Source organism: Eptesicus fuscus, chromosome 9, assembly GCF_027574615.1.
Source record: "Eptesicus fuscus isolate TK198812 chromosome 9, DD_ASM_mEF_20220401, whole genome shotgun sequence".
Classification (NCBI taxonomy): domain Eukaryota; kingdom Metazoa; phylum Chordata; class Mammalia; order Chiroptera; family Vespertilionidae; genus Eptesicus; species Eptesicus fuscus.
Window position 1 is genome coordinate 29630396 of NC_072481.1, and position 19982 is coordinate 29650377.

Sequence of the window (19982 nt, forward strand, 5' to 3'; positions counted from 1 at the left end):
AGGGCCAATCGGAGGCGAGATCCCCCGCCCTCCCGGCTGGTGGACCCAGCTTGACCCCGGTGGTGGGCGGAGGAGGCGGGGCCAGTCGCGCGGCCGCGGAGGGGGCGGGGCCCGGGGCTTGGAGGCGGAGCCTAGGGCTGTCAGTCCCCGCTCCCGCCGCGCCGCTGCCACCGCAGCCGCTGTTCCTTACCTGCTGTGGCCCGGGTGACTGCCAGCGCTGCCAATCGCTGCCCGCCGCCCTAGCATCCCAAGCCGCCTTCCGTCGTGCTGGACCGGCGCGCAGGTAAGGCTGGCCGCGCTGCCCAGACCTCGCGTCCTCCTCGGCATCTTTCCGTCGCGCGGGCGCCCCCTCCGGACTGTGTCAGCCCCGCGGCTCCCCTGGCCGCCCGGGGGCGGTCCCGGGGGGCGGGACGACAGTCTTCCCATCCCCCTCCCCCCACCCCCCACCTCCCAGCGCCGCGCCTTTCTCCAGGGTCCCCGGGCCAAGCCTCCGCATCCCCATCGTGGGGCTGGTCCCAGGCCTCCCCATCCCGGGCCGATTACACAATCCCAGGGTCTAGGGGCGGGGGGTACCTCCCCGAGCCTCCACCCCACACCTGTCCCCGAAACGCCCTCCCAGGCAGAGGGCAGAGACCCAGCACGGCAGCGGGCGGGGAAAGTTTCACTTTGTGGTCCGGGTTTGTTGACATCGAGAGATGCGGGGAGACGAAGGCTGAGCCGTGAGGATGCGCCTCTGCGAGCGGCGTTCCCTTTGCCCCTGGGTGGCCCTGGTCCAGGTTTCCTTTCCAGAAGTCCTGCCGAGAGCCCTGTTCCGGGCCGGAGGCTACTGCAGGGCACACGGGTCTCGCCGCCCTAGCCCCTGGATTGCAGCAATCCGGGGACATCTCAGCCTCCCGCTCTTCCTCCTTTCGTACTGTAGCGTTGGCAATTGGACCAGGTAGGCGAATTTACTTAGCATTTCCCTGACACTTATATTTGTGAGGTGCTTTGCCATCCCTAATTAGTTATCAACAACGTGAGAAAGCAAAATAGATCCTGAAACGCATAGGCAATGCCTTTAGTCTAGCAACTCTTTAAAGAACCGCCGAGAGCTTTAGGTGGGTGCGGAGGAGTGAGGTGCGTTCGGCCACGGTGCTGCGGGGAGAGCTCCTGTGTGTCTGCTCATTCAGTGTCTTCTCGTTCCTGGGGAGGCTTTGGTCACGACAAGCTTTTCTATCCCTGCTTATGCTGTTTATTGAGGGTCGCCAGTCTATGGTAGGTTTTTTTTTTTGTGTGTGTGTGTCTCCCCCCCCCCCCCCCCCCACTTAAGCAAAGGAGGAATTTAGAAGTATTTCTGGCAAAGTAGTCAAGGAAAAAAAAAACACCTGGAGGTTCAAATAACTTTAGATACTTGTCTGCTTTACTAGGTTACCCATCCTGTGCAGAAAACCTTGGCTCTTCCTGTTCCCTCCCCATCTTCCTGGTAGGACTATCCAACTGGGAGGGCTTTACTGGTTCCTCATTTAGCCCACAGACCCCTTGCTACCTGCGGTTTACAGAACTGCCTAGGAACATCCTTTAAGAGTGGGCTTAATTAGCATTTTTATCTGCCCATTAAGCAATACAACTTGAACTCTCTTGCAATCAAGCTCTGTTGTAGTGTTGAATCTTTAATAACATCTAATTCATTTTAATAGTATTTCTATAATAATCTTTCTATTAGCATGCCAGTTCTGCAATACCAGTACTTTTAGTATAGAAGCAGCTATTTACTGGAAATATTATCATGGTAAAAACAATTCTCCAACAGATTTGCAGCCCGCTTTACTTAGATAATTATTACTAGAGGCTGTTAAGGTTTTTTATTCTTTGGTGTAGTAGGTGTTATAATGCTTTTGATCCATGAGGTCATTATGAGGTCATCCCTCCCTGGGAGTGATGGTTTCAGCCACTGTTTCACATAAATGTTTTTGGACTAATACTGTAAGAGATTTCCCCACATTCTGACTTCTTTTTGGGCAGGGTTAAGAGCTACCAAGAATTAATTTGATTTGCCAGCCTACATTTTAAGGAGGATACTATTGATTGTATTTGGGGGTTTATATTAGAGCTCTGATGGTGATTTTATTAGCACATGTACCGGACACTGTTTTTGGTGTTTTACAGATACTAATTTTCCTAACAACCCTTTAAGGAAGGTTGTTCTAATTACCCCACATTTCAGATGATGGAATTGAGGCCCGGTGCTTGATTCAGGTTGCACAGTTAAGTAAATGACAGCCAGACTCTAGGCAAAGCAGCCTGAGTTGAGTCCAAGTCCTTAACCACTGTGCTATCCTGCCTCTGCAGATGATTCTTTCAACAGGTATTTTATTTCTGCCTGCTGCCTGTCCACCACTGCATTCTGCACTGCGGGGAAGAGAAGGCATTTCACAGTGTAATAACAAGCACTGGCTTAGGAGCTTTTGTTGTGTCTTAACTCTGCCACCAGCTCATCTGTGATTTTGAGCGAGATACCTGATCTCGCTGCCTTCTATTTCCTGGTTGGTGGAATAACAGCAATTGCAGCAGATGAACTAACTGGCCTTCACCTCCTGGGGAGCTGCAGAGATGAGTCAATGCATGTAAGAATGAAATGTCCTCCTCCCTAAGGTACAGGATAAGATCAGGTGTCAAGTGAGTGGGGGGTGTGCCCATGTGGTCTTGTGCATGCGTCACGGAGAAGCCCAGAAGCCATGCAACCTATGCTGCCAGTGGCAACTATGGGAGTGCAATGGTTGAGAGACTTCATCTTAAACACTTCAGTATTATTTTTATTCTGTTGCCATCAGCATTGTTCCTTTTGTAATTAAACAACAACAACAACAACAACAACAAAATCATCCTATAGAGTGGGGTAACCATGTGCAGGACTACATGAGGAGCTTTTTTGAGGGACCATCTGGCATCACTTTGCAGAAGGCCGGGGGTCAGACAACAGCAAGGCCCAGGAAGGAGTTCCCAGAATCCTGGAAAGTCAGGGTTGAAAGGGAACTTGAAGGTCATTGGATTTAGCACTCTCCTCCTCTTTCCTCCCTCCACCGTCTCTCCAGTGGATAAATCCCCCAGGTGTGCACACCTGTCCCTCTCAGCGCTCATCCTACTCTTTCTGGGACGCCTCCTGAACCAAACGTTTGGTGTGCTTCATTAATCTGTGCCCCAGAGAAACCGGGATTGCACCTGGTGATAAGGAATTGAAAACGGCAGGAAAATTCTGGGCCCTCTGGCTTTTATTCTTGAAAGATCACCATTGATGTGAAACCTGGATGGAAGGGGAAACATTAAACCAGGGAGACGAGCTAGGAGGCCTTGGCCAGAATCTAGGATTGAGGTGATCCAGACTGAGACAGGTGGTAGCCTGCGATGACAGAGGAAGGAATGGACCCAGTGCCTGCCTGTCCACAAGCCACAGAGAGGAGAGACAAGTCAGCATCTCCCTAGGGTGAAGGGGTGTTGGGAGCACCACTGAGTGGAGCTGAGGGCCTGGCAGGGTGGGGAGGAGAGACAGTGTGTATGTATATCCCCCAGAGCCGATGAGAGACCGTGGCTGATGTAAGGCCTCTGCAGACCAGAAGACAGACTTTCCTTCTTCTCAAGAAGGGAGTGGACCATTTAAATATAGTGGGAAACTCCCTTTGCCTAATGAAGAAATAGAACAGTATTTTCCCTTGGGTGTTGCAACCTCTTACACTGGCTCCCTGGGCCTGGTGCTGAGCTTCGTGGTCGCCGTGGGAGCCTGTGTATTTGAAGTTGTGTCAGGAGGACACGCTGGCGATGCTTTTCCCCCTGATTTTGTTGAGAAATCGTTTGGGGGGTTCTGCTCTCCAGCGGCACCGGTTAAATAAGCACCGCAGAGCCAGCTCGAAGCCCGGGAGGCTCAGAAAGCCAGCGGAGGGCTTCCCTGCCAGTGCTCCCTGGGTGGCACGTGGGTGGCGGCTGGAGCTGAGTAGCCCACTGACAGGAAAACAGGATAATTTGGAGGAAATAAATAAGATTTACACAGGAAACCACAAAGGCAGAAAAAATAGTTGTAAGTTCACTTTTCTCTTGTTATTCTTTATGTTTCTGGTTTAGGATGCAACATTTCTCAAATATTCATATTTATAAATTTATAAGTTGAAATATGTCATCTAATCGTGTCTGGGGAAATAAATTGTATAATCTCATTTTTTTCTTGCCAGGACAATATTGGTCTTGGTTTTTTAATATCTTGTAGGCCAATGCTTCTGAAACAGGGGCAGTGTTTGGAGGTATTGTTGGTTGGGGTACGTGCTACTGACATCTAGTTGGGTAGAGACTGGGAATGATTCTGAACATCCCACAATGCACAGGACAGCCCTACACCAAGGAACTGTTTAGCCCAAACTTAATAGTCCTAAGGCTGAAAACCCCCACTGTAGACGATAACACAGTTCGTCGTTAGGAGTAAATTGAAGTAAGGGAAAGAGGAAGAAGACGGAAATATAAAGTGTTCCTTGACTCCTTGAAAGTGGTAGCAGCACCCTCATGTCTGACACGCAGGAGAAAGAACCAGCAAGCTGTCGGAACGCAGGCGCTTGTCTGCCACCCAGGAGCTATTTCCATAACTGGATTGCTCAACAATCAGAGGTTTGGAACAGGAAGTAGAGGTCCTCGCCGTGGGATGAGGCTGTAGGGTAATTTGTGGAGGCAGAAGGGTTTATGGGCCAAGAAGGGAAGCTCGGTCCTGCCAGAATACATTTGAAAAGATCTAGGGAATTTTTCAAAGGTGATTTTGTTGGGGACACCGAGTGTCGCGCTTAGAAGATACAATCTCTGCTCTGGGAGTGCATGGACCTTCTAGGCTGTTGGTCTGAGCACTTCCCAGCTTCTTCTGTGTGCAGACAGAGTGGAGAGGGAAGAACACTTGGTTTTATTTTGAGGTTGTATCTGTGTCCTCCCCAACCCTCCTTTAAAAGCTTTTTTATTATGGAAAAATTTAAACATATACAAACATCAAGGAAAGCGTTTAATGAACCTTTATTTACCCAATGCCCAGCTTCAATGATTGTCAACTCCTGGCTGATCTTGATATGTACCCCACGCACCTTAGGCTTCCCACCCTTTTAAATCTGTAAATTAGCTTAAATAATTACCGATCGCCTGCCTACGAGGAGAGACTTGGCAGTAAAGGAGATAAGTGATTTTCTGGTGCTTGGGTCTCCCTGGAGGAAAACTGATATTGGACATGCGTGTTTATAACAGTCACGAGGGCCGGAGAAATAGGAACAGGCCCGGGCAGATCTGGGATGGGGGTCAGCTCTTCTAGGTGGGAAAGTACAGGGGATCAGAGACAAGTTTTTTTGTTTTGTTTTGTTTTGTTTTTTAAGCCTCACACGTGGAGAAGCCTGCTTAGAGTTCTCTGCTGGTAGAAATACGTTTCTGGGTTCTGCAGTTGAGGGTCCTCTCAGTTCCAGGAGGGAGCATCGTTTGTGGATTTCCCTTTAGGATGAACCCTCTTCTGTTTCAAGCCCCTCCAGGTGTGTGCCATGTGGTGCAAAGCCCAAGTGTGTGGCCCCCTGGCACAGACCTGACGGGTGGTCACTGATCCTCTCCTCCTTGGAAAGCACAGGGCAGGGGAGGGTGGGGGAGAGGCAGTGTTTCCAGTGCTCCCAGGGCAGGGGAGGTGGGGGAGAGGCAGTGTTTCCAGTGCTCCCAGGGCAGGGGAGGTGGGGGAGAGGCAGTGTTTCCAGTGCTCCCAGGGCAGGGGAGGGTGGGAGAGAGGCAGTGTTTCCAGTGCTCCCAGGGCAGGGGAGGGTGGGAGAGAGGCAGTGTTCCCAGTGCTCCCAGGGCAGGGGAGGGTGGGAGAGAGGCAGTGTTTCCAGTGCTCCCAGGGCAGGGGAGGGTGGGGGAGAGGCAGTGTTTCCAGTGCTCCCAGGGCAGGGGAGGGGTGGGGAGAGGCAGTGTTTCCAGTGCTCCCAGGGCAGGGGAGGGTGGGGAGAGGCAGTGTTTCCAGTGCTCCCAGGGCAGGGGAGGGTGGGGAGAGGCAGTGTTTCCAGTGCTCCCAGGGCAGGGGAGGGTGGGGAGAGGCAGTGTTTCCAGTGCTCCCAGGGCAGGGGAGGGTGGGGAGAGGCAGTGTTTCCAGTGCTCCCAGGGCAGGGGAGGGTGGGGAGAGGCAGTGTTTCCAGGGCAGGGGAGGGGAGGGTGGGAGAGAGGCAGTGTTTCCAGTGCTCCCAGGGCAGGGGAGGGGTGGGAGAGGCAGTGTTTCCAGTGCTCCCAGGGCAGGGGAGGGTGGGAGAGGCAGTGTTTCCAGTGCTCCCAGGGCAGGGGAGGGTGGGGAGAGGCAGTGTTTCCAGTGCTCCCAGGGCAGGGGAGGGTGGGAGAGAGGCATTGTTCCCAGTGCTCCCAGGGCAGGGGAGGGTGGGGAGAGGCATTGTTCCCAGTGCTCCCAGGGCAGGGGAGGGTGGGGAGAGGCAGTGTTTCCAGGGCAGGGGAGGGGTGGGGAGAGGCAGTGTTTCCAGTGCTCCCAGGGCAGGGGAGGGTGGGAGAGAGGCAGTGTTTCCAGTGCTCCCAGGGCAGGGGAGGGTGGGAGAGAGGCAGTGTTTCCAGTGCTCCCAGGGCAGGGGAGGTGGGAGAGAGGCAGTGTTTCCAGTGCTCCCTGGGCAGGGGAGGGGTGGGAGAGGCAGTGTTTCCAGGGCAGGGGAGGGTGGGAGAGAGGCAGTGTTTCCAGTGCTCCCAGGGCAGGGGAGGGTGGGGGAGAGGCAGTGTTTCCAGTGCTCCCAGGGCAGGGTAGGGTGAGAGAGAGGCAGTGTTTCCAGTGCTCCCTGGGCTGGGGAGGGTGGGAGAGAGGCAGTGTTTCCAGTGCTCCCTGGGCAGGGGAGGGGTGGGAGAGGCAGTGTTTCCAGGGCAGGGGAGGGTGGGAGAGAGGCAGTGTTTCCAGTGCTCCCAGGGCAGGGGAGGGTGGGAGAGAGGCAGTGTTTCCAGTGCTCCCAGGGCAGGGGAGGGTGAGGGAGAGGCAGTGTTTCCAGTGCTCCCAGGGCAGGGGAGGGGTGGGAGAGAGGCAGTGTTTCCAGTGCTCCCAAGGCAGGGGAGGGGTGGAAGAGGCAGTGTTTCCAGTGCTCCCAGGGCAGGGGAGGGTGGGGGAGAGGCAGTGTTTCCAGTGCTCCCAGGGCAGGGGAGGGTGGGGGAGAGGCAGTGTTTCCAGTGCTCCCAGGGCAGGGGAGGGTGGGAGAGAGGCAGTGTTTCCAGTGCTCCCAGGGCAGGGGAGGGTGGGGGAGAGGCAGTGTTTCCAGTGCTCCCAGGGCAGGGGAGGGTGGGGGAGAGGCAGTGTTTCCAGTGCTCCCAGGGCGGGGGAGGTGGGAGAGAGGCAGTGTTTCCAGTGCTCCCTGGGCAGGGGAGGGGTGGGAGAGGCAGTGTTTCCAGGGCAGGGGAGGGTGGGAGAGAGGCAGTGTTTCCAGTGCTCCCAGGGCAGGGGAGGGTGGGGGAGAGGCAGTGTTTCCAGTGCTCCCAGGGCAGGGTAGGGTGGGAGAGAGGCAGTGTTTCCAGTGCTCCCAGGGCAGGGGAGAGAGGCAGTGTTTCCAGTGCTCCCTGGGCAGGGGAGAGAGGCAGTGTTCCCAGGGCAGGGGAGAGAGGCAGTGTTTCCAGTGCTCCCAGGGCGGGGGAGGTGGGAGAGAGGCAGTGTTTCCAGTGCTCCCTGGGCAGGGGAGGGGTGGGAGAGGCAGTGTTTCCAGGGCAGGGGAGGGTGGGAGAGAGGCAGTGTTTCCAGTGCTCCCTGGGCAGGGGAGGGGTGGGAGAGGCAGTGTTTCCAGGGCAGGGGAGGGTGGGAGAGAGGCAGTGTTTCCAGTGCTCCCAGGGCAGGGGAGGGTGGGAGAGAGGCAGTGTTTCCAGTGCTCCCAGGGCAGGGGAGGGGTGGGAGAGGCAGTGTTTCCAGTGCTCCCAGGGCAGGGGACGGTGGGGGAGAGGCAGTGTTTCCAGTGCTCCCAGGGCAGGGGAGGGGTGGGAGAGGCAGTGTTTCCAGTGCTCCCAGGGCAGGGGAGGGTGGGGGAGAGGCAGTGTTTCCAGTGCTCCCAGGGCAGGGGAGGGTGGGGAGAGGCATTGTTCCCAGTGCTCCCAGGGCAGGGGAGAGGTGAGAGAGGCAGTGTTTCCAGTGCTCCCAGGGCAGGGGAGGGTGGGAGAGAGGCAGTGTTTCCAGTGCTCCCAGGGCAGGGGAGGGTGGGGAGAGGCAGTGTTTCCAGTGCTCCCAGGGCAGGGGAGGGTGGGAGAGAGGCAGTGTTTCCAGTGCTCCCAGGGCAGGGGAGGGTGGGGGAGAGGCAGTGTTTCCAGTGCTCCCAGGGCAGGGGAGGGTGGGGGAGAGGCAGTGTTTCCAGTGCTCCCAGGGCAGGGGAGGGTGGGAGAGAGGCAGTGTTTCCAGTGCTCCCAGGGCAGGGGAGGGTGGGAGAGAGGCAGTGTTTCCAGTGCTCCCAGGGCAGGGGAGGGTGGGGGAGAGGCAGTGTTTCCAGTGCTCCCAGGGCAGGGGAGAGAGGCAGTGTTTCCAGTGCTCCCAGGGCAGGGGAGGGTGGGGAGAGGCAGTGTTTCCAGTGCTCCCAGGGCAGGGGAGGGTGGGGGAGAGGCAGTGTTTCCAGTGCTCCCAGGGCAGGGGAGGGTGGGGGAGAGGCAGTGTTTCCAGTGCTCCCAGGGCAGGGGAGGGTGGGGGAGAGGCAGTGTTTCCAGTGCTCCCAGGGCAGGGGAGGGTGGGGAGAGGCAGTGTTTCCAGTGCTCCCAGGGCAGGGGAGGGTGGGGGAGAGGCAGTGTTTCCAGTGCTCCCAGGGCAGGGGAGGGTGGGGGAGAGGCAGTGTTTCCAGTGCTCCCAGGGCAGGGGAGGGTGGGGGAGAGGCAGTGTTTCCAGTGCTCCCAGGGCAGGGGAGGGTGGGGAGAGGCAGTGTTTCCAGTGCTCCCAGGGCAGGGGAGGGTGGGGAGAGGCAGTGTTTCCAGTGCTCCCAGGGCAGGGGAGGGTGGGGGAGAGGCAGTGTTTCCAGTGTTTCCAGGGCAGGGGAGGGTGGGAGAGGCAGTGTTTCCAGTGCTCCCAGGGCAGGGGAGGGTGGGAGAGGCAGTGTTTCCAGTGCTCCCAGGGCAGGGGAGGGTGGGAGAGAGGCAGTGTTTCCAGTGCTCCCAGGGCAGGGGAGGGTGGGGGAGAGGCAGTGTTTCCAGTGCTCCCAGGGCAGGGGAGGGGGGGGAGAGGCAGTGTTTCCAGTGCTCCCAGGGCAGGGGAGGGTGGGGAGAGGCAGTGTTTCCAGTGCTCCCAGGGCAGGGGAGGGTGGGGGAGAGGCAGTGTTTCCAGTGCTCCCAGGGCAGGGGAGGGTGGGGGAGAGGCAGTGTTTCCAGTGCTCCCAGGGCAGGGGAGGGTGGGAGAGAGGCAGTGTTTCCAGTGCTCTCGGATTCTCTTCTGCTGCAGTTCCCCCCCAGCTTCTGTTTGCGGAGGGAGGGCTGTCCTGTTGCAACCATCACAACCCACACCAGACAAAGGGCATTGCAGTCCTCTCTTTGCAAACAGGGCTTTCTTTTCCCACTTGTGTCTCCTGGAGCTCCAGGACTTTTTTTTTTTAGGTCATTGGAAAATTGGCATGTATTTTCTTAACTCAGTGCTGTGTTGTAATATGCATACAAAAAAGTGGCTTCAAAAGTTGAGAGAGTTCTTGAATAATCAGATAATTGATGTCTATGGATTTTAATTAATGCTGGTTTCTACAAACGTAGACATTCTCGACTAAGTTCACAAGCACCTGCATTAGTGTGCAGACCCAGGCCCCTGAATGGCTGTACTCCCATCTGTATTTTACTTATTAAATGCATTTTTAACTTCCCCTTTTTCCCCAGAGCTGTAGGTAGCATTAGCTCACGAGGAATGTCCTGTATCACAAGCGTAGATTTTCAGGTATCATGCCTTTCAGTGGGAAGGGCAGCGCCTCATCTGTTAATAACAGTTACCTACTTCTGTGCCTCGGTGATGTACCGCATTGACTCTAAGGCAAGCACGGCAAACTCAAAGGCTAACAGAAGCCAAATAAACTAGGTTTAAGTGTATGTGGGCCGCAAAAAACCAAAAGCTTCAATTTTCATAGAAACGTAGGTTTATTTCAATGGAGACATGCTGAATACAAAGGGCTGAAATAAATGAGTAATCATTAACATAAAATAATAGAACATTTTAATAAAAATTAATATTTTTTCTTGAACATTAACTTACCAGACACCGAATGACTGCACAAATTAATAAGCGTAATGCAAATAAACCTATTTTATTCTCTGAAAGTGAAATATTTCCTGTTGCGCAGACCAAACAAGTCAGTCCAAGACTAATGACGTGGCCGTCGGCTGCTAGAATAATCGCTGCCAGTATTAGTGGAGAGAAATGGTGCGCCTGCACGTAAGGCGCGTAAGGGAAACGAATGCAACACAATTATAGTAATCAGTCATTAGTGAACGTTGTAGTTCGTTATTAATAATTATGTATAATAGGATATTGTAAAAATTAAGTTAGGAAATTTTTATTAAAATGTTTCTTACATACCATTATATTGGCTGGGCAGCAAAAATATTCATTGTGGGTTGCATGCGGCCCGTGGGCCGTGAGTTTGACATGCTTGCTCTAAGGGTTCCTACCTTAGAACCCTTTTAGGTGGGAATTTGTACAGTAAGTACTTAACATCATTGAGGGGTTCTCAGAAGCTGTCACTTTAAGAGAAATGATGTATAATGAAACCATATATGTATAATGACATTTATTGTGTGCTTCCTGTAGTGCGAGGTACTGTTTAGTTGTTGTGATACATAGGTGAACAAAAACAAAGTTTCTTCTCTCAAAGAGCTTATATTTTGGTGGGGAAAACAGACAGCTCCAGACAAAAAAGCAAGTAAATATAAAATACGTGAGGTGCTGATGAATGCCACGAAGAAAAATAAACTGGGGAAGGAGACACAGAGTGGACGTATGGGATAGTGATGTTATGTTAGTGAGGTTGTTTAAGGAATGCCTCTTGGTAAAGTAATAGTTGAGCAGAGATATGAATGAAGTGAGGAGTGAGCCATGAGGAAAGCTAGGGGTGAAGCATTCCCTACAGAGGGTTTAGCAAGTGCAAAGACCCTGAGGTGGCAATGCTTGACCTGTTTGAAGAATAGCAAGAAGGTTGTTGTGGCTGGAATGCAACAAATAATAGAAGAGGGGGAGGTGGAGGGAAGGTAGGACCTCACAGCTATGTTAAAGACCTTGGATTTTATTCTAGTGAGATAGGAAACATTGGAAGATGTTGAGCATGGGTGACATGATCTGGCTTCTGTTTTTAAAAATGTAAATGCTACCCGGCTGGCGTGGCTCAGTGGTTGAGCGTCAACCTATTAATCAGGAGGTCATGGTTTGATTCTCAGTCAGGGCACATGCCCGGGCTCGATCCCGTTTGGGGCATGCAGGAGGCAGCCAATCAATGATTCTCTCTCATCATTGATGTTTCTATCTCTTTCTCCCTCTCCCTCCTCTCTGAAATCAATAAAAAATATATTTAAAAAATGTTAATGCTGTATGTAGAATAGACTTTAGGCAGCTAAGTTGTATGGAGGACAAGTAATTCAAAGGTGATGTAATAGTCCATATGAAATTCAGTGGCAACTTGGACTAGGGTGGAGGTGGTGGAAGTGGATAGTTCTGAATATGTACATATGTATATATGTATACATATATTTAAATTTTTATTGATTTCAGAGAGAGAGAGAGAGAAAGAGAGAGAGAGAGAGAGAAACATCAATGATGAGAGAGAATAATTGATCAGCTACCTCCTGCACACTGCCCACCGGGGATCAAGCTCGCAACCCAGGCATATGCCCTGACCGGCAATAGAATTGTGATCTCCTGGTTCATGGGTTGACGCTCAGCCACTGAGTCTCACAGGCCGGGCCAGTTCTGAATATATTTTGAATGTAGTGTTGACAGAACTTGGTGATGCATTTGGTATCGGATGTGAGAGAAGGAGAGGAATCAAGATGATTCCAGCCCTTGAATATAAACATTGCTGCAGTAGTTAGCATTTCCCACTCTCTTCCTGGAAAACATTCAAAAGCAACAAGGAAGGTAAAAAAAAAAAAAAGAAAAAAAAGAAAAGAAAACCTTGCAAATTCCATTTCCGGCAAAATTAAGAGAGAAATTTAATCCATAGACATCAAAATGTTCGTTAAGATTGTCCCAAATAAATGAGGTCAGGTGGAAGCCATGTGGGCAGAAATGAAGGGAAGCAGCACAGAGATGGCGAGAGAGCCCAGCAGCAGTAGATCTCAGAAAGTACCAGAAGAGCCATACTATTTAAGGGGAAAAGTGCACCCTGATGTGAAAAGCTAGAGCTCTTATTGCAGCAACTGTTGTGGGAACTAGATGTACAGCTGGTGGAAGAAACCCTCCCAGATGCAGTTTGATTCAAAGAAGCATAAGAAGAGGGGTTGTATAAGGACTCACCTGGGTGAGCTGCCATATTTGTGGGAGGTAGTGTGTCTCTGTGGTGACAGGGTCATGAAAACGGCATCTCAGCCATTATCCCCTCCCCTGCCAAGAGGAGCCTCCTGCAAACAGCTGCAAGGAAAACACATTCACTCAATGATAATGAAGAAAGGAAACCGTAGACTTCTGTTTCTGATAATGATATGCAAGGCTTTTGGGATCGGAGTTCTCAGTGAAAAATATTAAAATGTTGGATACCTATTTTTAAATTTAAAAAATTTTATATTTTCTTAACAGACTAAACAACCAAGAAGAGAAAAAAGAACTGTTAGTCCAAAATCTATGGTCAAGGAGAAACCTAGAGAGATGTGCAGATCACTAGAACACTTAAGTTGCTTTTGCCCTGGGAACATTTGCTGGTCATAATAAACATGGGCTTTGGTTTTGGCAGCCTTGCAGGAAAGGAGGTTAGAAGTCAAAGTTCACTGCTTGCCTAAGTTGGAAAGTCTCCTAAGAGACTCTCTCGGTATACAGTTGAAACTCTTCAGGGTAAAGGTGAACCAGGAGTAAAACCACATCTCCCCTCCCCTAAGGGACAGCAAGGAAGGTTGCTCAGGTACCGAGCAGAGTGAGAAGAAACAGAAACGGTGAGTTGGGCCAGCTTTTGCACAGATTTTGAGGATGGTTTTATAACACCTTGATCCACAGAAACTCAAGCCATGAATTGGGTTTAAGGTGTTTCCAGGTTGCTTCTGCACCCTGCGTCCCCTACCCCAATACCTGGCAGAATCAAAGAAGAATATTCTCTGGAGGGTGGCATCTTCCTAATTTTCCAGAGCCAATGAGTAGTCAAGTCAGAAAGAGCAGAGCAAAGGAGGAAACAAAACATGGTAAGAGAACCAGCAGAAACAAGCGATAGAAAAAAACCAGATTTACAAATCCTTTATGTATTTAATTATCAGAGACAAATAAATATGTTTCTGATGTTCATAGAAATAAAGGCAAGCTTGTAAATATCTTCAGGGAATGGGTAACAATTAAAAGTGGCTTGGCAGATTTGAAAAAGACCAAATCAATATTCTAGAAATAAAAATACAAAACTGAAATTTAAGCCCTAGCTGGTTTGACTCAGTGGATAGAGCATCAGCCTGCAGACTGAAGGATTCCGGGTTCGATTCTGCTCAAGGGCACATACCTGGGTTGTGGGTTTGATACCCAGTAGGGGGCGTGCAGGAGGCAGCCGATCAATGATTCTCTCCCATCATTGATGTTTCTATCTTCTCCCTTTCCTTTCCTCAAGAAAAAAAAAAAAACAAAACTTAAATTTAAAAAGTTAATGGTTTACCAGTAGACAGCATATTAGACAAAATCAAAGAGACTAGTGAGTTGGATAAGTTATCAGAAATTACTCAGAATGCTATACAGGGAAACAAAAAGGCAGAAACTGTGGAAGAGCAGTTAAAAGACAGAGGATTGAGTGAGAAGTTCTAACACACATCTAATTGGAGTTCAGGAAGGAAAGGAGAGGGAATTGGTCAGAAGCAGCTATTTGAGGATATAATGGCTGAGATATTTTCAGAACTGATGAAGTCTATCAAGCCAAAAATTCATAACCAGAGCACCAAAGGAAAAGAGAAAATCCTAAAAGAACCAGAAAAAGAGACAAATTACCTCAAACAGAGTGATTTACACACATCTCAACACCAGCAATAGAACCCAGAAGAGAGTGGAATGATTGATATCTGTAATGAAATAACTGATAACCTAGAATTCTATGCACAGAGCAAATGGCAACATAAGGACATTTTCATATAAAGGAAGTGTAGAGTTTGCCACCACTTTAGTGACTTTGCTTCATGAAAGGAAATCTTAGTTGATACACTTTAGGCAGAAGGAGAGTGACTCCAGGTTGAAAAAGCTGAGACACAATAAGGAATGAGGATTTTGAAATGAGGTGAATATGTGGGTAAATATAAATATAGATGAACAATGAAGAGTAAAAAAAAATTTTTTAAATATCTTATTGGTTAAAATACATAAATTGAAAATAAGACAATAGCATGTAAGTTAAAAAAGGAGGTAGAAGGAATGAAGCACATTCTAAGGTCCTTGTATTACCTGGGAGGAGAGTGAGATTAATGATTATTCTTAGACTGAGTTAACAATGGAGATTGTATTTTCTAAAACAAGCATGGAAAGAATAGAAATGAGTGTATAATATCCCTGCTAGTTGAGAAAGACTCATCTATAACAAAACTACCTTAGGAACAAAACTGAAAGGATGGAAAAATGCATACTGTCAAATAATAAGCACACTACCAGATAAAGCAGACATTATGGTTAAAAACATCACTAGGGATAAAAAGTTTTTTTTTTCACCAGGAAAATATTACAGTTTGAAATTTGTATGCACCTAAGAACACAGCATAATATGTAAAGAAAAAAAAAAGATAGAACTATAAGGAGGAGTAGAAATATCCACAATTGTAGCTAAGACATTTTAAAGAAAACTAGGTCAGAAGACTTTCTCTGTGGATATCAAGCCTTACTATAGAGCTATAGCAATAACAACAGAGTGGTATTGATTTGAGGATAAACAATCCAATTGAACAAAATAGAGAGCCCAGAAACAAACCTCTGCATTTATGAACTCTTGAAATATTGCAAAGGAAGCTTTACAGATTAGCAGCGAACTTTACAATAAATGGTCCTGGGCACATGGAAAGAAGGTAATTTGACTGTCACTTTGCATAATACATGAAAATCAATTTCAAGGGAGATTTAAAACTGAAGCATCAAAGCAAAAACTGAAAAGATTTTGAATGATGATATAAGATCTATCTTCATGATCTTTGCATAGGGAAGGATTCCTTAAATACAATGCAAGAAGTGTTAACCTTAAATTAAGAGAGGATTGAGAAAATTGATTACATTAGAATTAAGAATTTATTTTAATTAAAAACCACTATGAAAGGAGTGGAACAATTAGTTACAACACTGGGGGGAAATGTGTGAGCTTCTTGAGACAGAGACTGTGTCCATTTTATTCATCACTGTATTCCAGTACACTGTGCAGTGCCTAACATCAAACTCCAGCACCCAGGTACTATCCACTAAGTACTTACAACTATTCCTAAAGGATGAAGCTCACCTACAGAGCAGAATCCACACACATTATTTCTTTATTGCTCTTTTTTTGGTTGCTATTCATTCTTTAGAGAAAAATAAAAGAGAAAATAGGGGTGATAATTTAATAAGCCAATTGTTAAAAAAATATTTATTCAGTGTAGAACAAGCATGTCAAACTCAAAGACTAACATGGGCCAAATAAATGAGGCATGCGGCCCGCAGGCCATGAGTTTGACATGCTTGGTGTATAAACTGTTTTTAGGATTGGGCAGATTACTGAGAACGATGGGTAGAATTATGAAACAAGGGGGTCTCTTCCTGAAGGAGTTGACAGTCTTGCTGGGAGATACAAATCTGGGCCGTTTTTAAAAATGCTATGTATGCTCTAGAAGTACATAGGAGGACAGAGATATCACTTCCAGATGCTTTAACTGGGAAAGATATCATGGAGGAGGGAAGATTTGATTTATGTATTTAAGATAGATAAATTTATGGGTAGAAAGAGAGAAAGAGGACAATATTTTAGGGGAGGGATGAAGATGAAGCATGCTTTGTAGGCAAGAAAAATTTATGGTGCTTTGGGGGAACAGGCAATATGATCATAGTGGAGGGAAATAGATTAGAAGTATATAGATTCTTTAACAATAAATATAAATGAATAGCTAGAACATTTTTGAAAAAGAATTGTAGTCATCTAAACATAATAGCCTTAGTAGTTATGAAAAATGTATCTATAGGTAAAGCAATTAAACCAGTTTGGTGTTGGCAGAGTTATTGTGGGGGACATCTGTAGATTTTTCTACCTGGCAGCATCCACTCTTCTCCTGGTTGTGGGACCCAGGCCTTGCCATTGTGACATGAAACAAAGGATGAAGCCACCACGGGAGGAGAGCATAGTAGAGAAGTGGAGAGAAAATGCATCCAATGGACATTTTTGGAGCCACTTCTGTGGTGTTTTTTTCCCAGTGCTTAAGCAGATTTGAATTGACTTGTATGTTATTTGGAATTGAAAGAATAAAAACTGACAATAAGAATAGATAGACAAAAAGATCAGGAGAATTGAGTGGAGAATTTAGACACAGACTCATATCCACATGAGAATGTCACCTCATTGCTTACTGCTCTCTTCTCCTTGCTATGGATTTTCTCTTCTCAATTTCTAAAGTTGGGTACCCCAGGGCTCAGGCTTTATTCCTAGGTGAACTTATCCAATCTTGTGGTATTAAATATTTATATGCACATGACTCCTAAGTTTATATCTCTAGTTTTCATCATTCTTCTGAGATTCAGATCCGATCCATATATTCACTTGCTCACTTTAGTTCTTCACTTGGGTGTCTCAGAGGATCTGAAACGTACTATGTCCTATACCAAGCTCCCCATCCCCAACTCCCCTACCCAAACCTGCTCCTTTCCCTATGTCCTCAGGTTCATAAAATGCCATCTCCAACTACCTACTTGCTTGGGCCAGAAACGTAGGAGTGACCTTTGAGTCTTCTCTTTTCTGTAACTTTCACATTTAGGGCACTAGCAAGTCCTTTCAAACTCTTTTGACTCTACCTTGAAAACATGGCCCGGATCTCACCACTTCTCCTTACTTCCACAGTTCCCACCACAGTCCAAGCCATAACCATCCTTTGCTTGGATTATTGCAGTAGCCTCCTAACTCTATATTTCCTACACTCTTCCCTTACCTCTATTCTACACACATTAGTTAGAGGAGTCTTTTAAAACATAAATCAGATCATGTTATTTGCCTGCTCAAAAACAATGTTTCCCCATTACATTTAGAATAACCAAAATCATTACCCTGGTCTATGGGACCCTGTGTAGTCTGACCCCTTGCTTAGATTTCTAAATAAATCTTCTGTTTCTCTCCCTCTCACTCACTTGACTATAGTCACAATGGCCTCCTCTTTCTTCCTAGAACATGTCAAGTACATTTCTATCTTAGGGCTTTGCACTTTTTCTTTTTTTATGGCTCATTCTTTCACAACTCTCAGGTGTCTGATCAGATATAATTTCCTCAAGGTGGCCTTCTCGGACTATCCTATATAATAAAACCCTAATATGCAAATTAACCAAAAGGCAGAACAACCAGCAGAATGACCAGTTGCTATGATGCGCACTGACCACCAGGGGGCAGACGCTTAACGCAGGAGCTGCCCCCAGTGGTCAGTGCGCTCCCACAGGGGGAGCACTGCTCAGCCAGAAGCCGGGCTCACAGCTGGCTAGCGCAATGGTGGTGGCGGGAGCCTCTCCCACCTCTGCGGCAGCACTAAGGAGCAGCGAGCTGAGCAGTAAGGAGCAGTGAGCAGACAGGCAGTAAGGAGCAAGGGTCCTGGACTGCAAGGAGTGGGCCTAAGCCGGCAGTTGGACATCCCCCAAGGGGTCCCAGACTGCGAGTGGGCACAGGCCGGGCTGAGGGGACCCCACTCCTCAAGTGCATGAATTTTGTGCACCGGGCCTCTAATTGTATATAAAATAGTCCTTCCTTTTTCTTATTCCTAGACTCTTACCCTGCTATATTCTTCAGAACATTTATCACTATCTTGTTCATTATCTCTTTTCTTCACTAAATGGAAGCTTCATGAAGCAGGAATGTTGTCTTATTTAATACTATATTCCTAGCACTGGAACAGTTCCTGGGTTGTAGTTTGAATTAATACATATTTTTGAGTGACTGATTAAATGAAATTCATATATGATTTAGGTAACATATCATATTTTATAAGAGATTTATTATTCAACAGGTTTTGAGAAAACTGGTTAGACATTCAAGGATAAAATAGATTGTTAATAAAAGAATGTTATGGACAGTTATATACCAACATATTTGACAATTTAGGTGAAATAAATTTCTTGAAAAACCTGACATACCAAAACTAACACAAGAAGAAGTAGAAAATCAAAACGAAGCTGTATTTATTAAAGAATTTAATTCATGACTGGTTGGTGTGGCTCGTGGTTCAGTGTCAACCTATGAACCAGGAGATTATGGTTCGATTCAGGTCAGGGCACATGCCTGTGTGGGGCGTGCAGGAGGCAACCGATCAATGACTCTCTCTCATCATTGATGTTTCGATCTCTCTCTCCCTCTCCCTTCCTCTCTGAAATCAATAAAAAGATATATTAAAAAAAGAATTGAAGTCATTATTAAATACCTTGCCACCAAACAAATAAACACAGAAGCAAACGAACAAATTCTGTAGATCCATATGGTCTCTTCAAGTAAAGTCTTCCATCAATCTTAAACATTCTTTGATAGACTAGAAAAAGAAGTAACATGTCCCAGCTCATCATCAAGAAACACCTTTATGCCAAATCCTGACAAGGACATTAGAAGGAAACAAAATTAAAGACAAAACTCTCATGGATAGATACAGAAATCCTAATCCAAATATAATCAAAATGAATTCAACAATACATAAAAAGGATAACACATAACCAAATGGGATAGTTTTCATGAATTCAAAAGTAGTTTAACATTTGAAAATAAGTCAAGGTAATTCCCCACAGTAACAGAAAAAAGAAAAATAAACAATCATCTTAGTTGATGCAGAAAAAAAACTTGATAAAATTGAATATTGATTCATGACTTAAAAAAAGTTTTAGCAAAGGATATTCCTCAATCTGATGATTAGTACCTATAAATAACTTACAGCAAATATACTGAATGGTGAAGTGTTGAAAACCATCTCCTGGGATGTCTGCTGTAACCACTTTTGTTTAACATTATATCAGAAGTCCTAGTCATTGCAGGAAGGCCAGAGAAAGAAATAAAAGATATATGGATTGGAAAGTAAAAAATAAAACTCATTGTGAGGAGATAACATGATTGTGTAGAATTTACAGACAAACTTTTGGAATTAATAAGTAAATTTAATGAGGCTGCTGGATGCAAGGTCAATATATACAAACACATTGTACTTCTATATAAAACAAATAAAAAATTATACTATTTACAGTAATCTCAGAAAATATCAAAATCATAGGAATAAATGTAATCAAGATGTACAAGATCTGTACACTGAAAACAAGAAGACATATTGAGAGAAATAAATAAGACAAGTAGATGGAGGGATATACCAGGTTCATAGATGGGATGACTCAATATTATAAAGATGTCAACTTCCCCCAAATTTGTCTGTAAATTCTACAAACCATTCAAAATTCTAACAGGCTTCTTTAATGAACATTAACAAACTGATTATACAGTTTGTATGGAAAGGAAAAGGGCCACAATTAGCCAAGACAATCATGAAGAGTAATAACAAAGCTGGGAGAACTTCCACTATAAGACATGTAGACTTACTGTAAGGCTATAGTAATTAAGACAGTGTGATGTTTGTGCCTGGTCAAACAAAGGCCAAATGGAATAAATTGGATTAGGAAGAGATCCTCATATGATCACCTGATT

At 47.1% G+C, this 19982-nt stretch overlaps 1 long non-coding RNA gene across 1 annotated transcript in view; it reads left to right on the top strand.

Moving 5' to 3' along the window:
- Positions 1–206: 206 nt before the first annotated feature.
- The window catches only part of LOC129150162 (uncharacterized), a 152340-nt gene continuing 132564 nt past the window's right edge, over positions 207–19982 (top strand). Inside the window, exon 1 of the long non-coding RNA XR_008556888.1 lies at positions 207–283. This is a non-coding gene — a long non-coding RNA (uncharacterized LOC129150162). The remainder of the gene's footprint in view (positions 284–19982) is intronic.